The sequence below is a fragment of the Etheostoma spectabile genome, chromosome 11 (genome assembly GCF_008692095.1).
Source record: "Etheostoma spectabile isolate EspeVRDwgs_2016 chromosome 11, UIUC_Espe_1.0, whole genome shotgun sequence".
Lineage (NCBI taxonomy): Eukaryota > Metazoa > Chordata > Actinopteri > Perciformes > Percidae > Etheostoma > Etheostoma spectabile.
The window spans coordinates 19,090,981-19,093,442 of record NC_045743.1 but is presented as its reverse complement, the minus strand read 5'-3'; the positions used below and the strand labels follow the sequence as shown (position 1 = coordinate 19,093,442).

The following is a 2,462-nucleotide window of genomic DNA, read 5'->3' as shown; positions in this document are numbered from 1 at the left end:
GACTAACAGACTCAAGAACAGTTTCTTCCCAAAAGCCATAACCACCCTGAACTCACACATGCACTGACTTCACTTCACAGCCTACCTCAGCACCCAGACTTTCTCCTTCCCACTTACTGTACAATATTTAAATATTTAATACTTGACAACTGGAAATTCTGTGCAATTTCATTACTGTGCAATATTTAATATTTAATAAGTTCAGAACTATGAAAAATGTAATACTTTTAAAACCCCAATAACTGTGCAATACTCTGTGTACTATGATTTTCATAATGCATAAACAAACCATATTTATCTTTCTTACTATTTATATATGTGTGGATAGTGCATCAGTGAACTGTGCATCATCCCCTCCCCTTTTTTAACTTGACTCCAGATGTAGTGTAGAAAAGAAGTGACTAGTATTAGGTAGCTAGTTTCGTCAAATTCCACAGTGATTTTTTTGAAGGCCATTATTTTGCAATCTTTAAGGAGGCAGAGTAGGCACTTCATTCTATATTAATTGTCTTTCACTCCGACAAATGAAAACATGGACTCTGAGTAGGACCAGGGGTGGTCTCCTTTCCCACCCTCACCGCCACGATCACTCGAATTGAAGGTGGTGTTTTGGGTTTTTCCCTCTCAAAAGAAACTAACAAAGCTCAAGGGTTCTCAATGCAGGCAGAAACGTGGGTTTGGAATTATTTGTGACAATTTTATAATTGTAACGAGTAACAATGCAGCATGTAAAAAATGCATCTGAGCAAAAGTATTAAACTCATCGAAAATATGCAATAAAGTAAAAGTGGAAGTAGGAGAAAAAAGTAATACTCCAGTAGAGTACAGATACAGCCTTTTAGTACTTAAGTACAGTTGTGAAGTAGATCTACTTCGTTACTGTACATCTCTGCCTATAGAAGCGTTTTCCATTCTCACGTTGGTTGCGGTTTTGAATGTCACGTTCAGGTTTTTGAACACACCATTATCGTTGGGATATGGCTGCAGTTTGGTTAGGTTAAGGCACAAAAACTACTTTAGTTTAGTTTAGAAAAACTTCTGGTTACACTGAACTTGATTGTTCCGTTTCTTTCCTAAAAGTAAAAGAAAACTTGCCCTTTACTTTTTTATTTTTAAATGGGACACAAACCCCGGTCTCCTCTGTGAAAGTCCTGTGTTTGTTTGACTTTTTGACCCATCCTCCACCCCAACTTGCCTCGTTTTACTTGTCACATTACATCCCGCTTTGCTACCTTGATAATTACTACAGCTACTAGGGCGCCGTAATTGCTGCTAGAACAAATGGCCTATGGGAGCCTTTTTTGGAGAAACACAATATCCAAGGAAATGTCCATAAACCTGCCCCCATGTCGCTGGTTCTTTATAACAATATCATGTAAGTTGTTCAGTCTGAGACTCAACAATTTCCAGTGTTTGGTGGATACTAGACAAGCTAATAATTATACTTGATAAGACTTCTTTTGCCAGAACATACTGTATATATGCCACACCGTGCACAGCTTCCTTTGGAGGGAGGGGGTAGTTTGAAGCTGTTTATGCAGTTCCTCTCTGGCAGCAGGCCATGTTATCCTCCATGTATGTGTATCTGGGTTTGTGTTTACGTAGGGGTTAGGCTTTAATACTACCATCCCTGTAAGAAACTGTCAAAATCTAACAGACGCCTTCATGTATGGCTCACATGTGGGGGGAAAGATGCAATTTAAAGTAGCATTCAGCATTTAGCATCATTGTCCCCTACAATTTGGGTTCACTCATGAAATACACTGAGGTCAGCAAATGTGTGTAGTTAAGCTTGGATTGACATAAGCAGATACTTTAAGGATGCAATGAGCATTTTAAAGGGATAGAAAAACTAAACTGACACAAATTAGACCACAGACCCCATTAGACAGGGTTTTGTCCCAGGGTCCCCCATCTGATAGGATAATAGCAAAATGTGTATGTAAATCAATGTCACAATGCATTCTGTCATTGTGTCCATTATGGTTCGAATTATAGTGAAACATTATAAAACCTTTTGCTGCAGAGAAGTTTAGGTATTTGTGTTCCTAATGTGAGTCATAAATGGCACTGACAACACAAAATGATACTGGGGAAATAATAACTACGATAGCCTACATGTATTGTTTTATGATTTCTGTGGAACTCTCCAGAGGAAAAAAAGGGGTTTCACATGTTCTTAGACTAGTTTCACTTGCAATAACTTATTAGCTGAAATGTAGTGATGCATTGTTGGTAAAGTGTGGGATAAATTCTTAATATGGTTTGATTTGTGTTAACTTTAGAGTATTGACCAATAGGCATTCCCATTCCTATTTTTGAATTCCTAGGATATTTTGTAACCACTGCAATTCACACACAGGCCTGCTGTTAGGGTGACATCACCAATTATCTGACTGAAGAAGTTATGTGGGAGAGGATTTCTTTAGATATAGAATTAACAAAACAAAATTGTTAAAAGG

General features: G+C 37.9%; 1 long non-coding RNA gene across 1 annotated transcript in view; it reads right to left on the bottom strand.

The window, feature by feature from the left end:
* The window catches only part of LOC116698021 (uncharacterized), a 22,308-nt gene that overhangs the window by 4,783 nt on the left and 15,063 nt on the right, over positions 1-2,462 (bottom strand). The window lies entirely within an intron of this gene.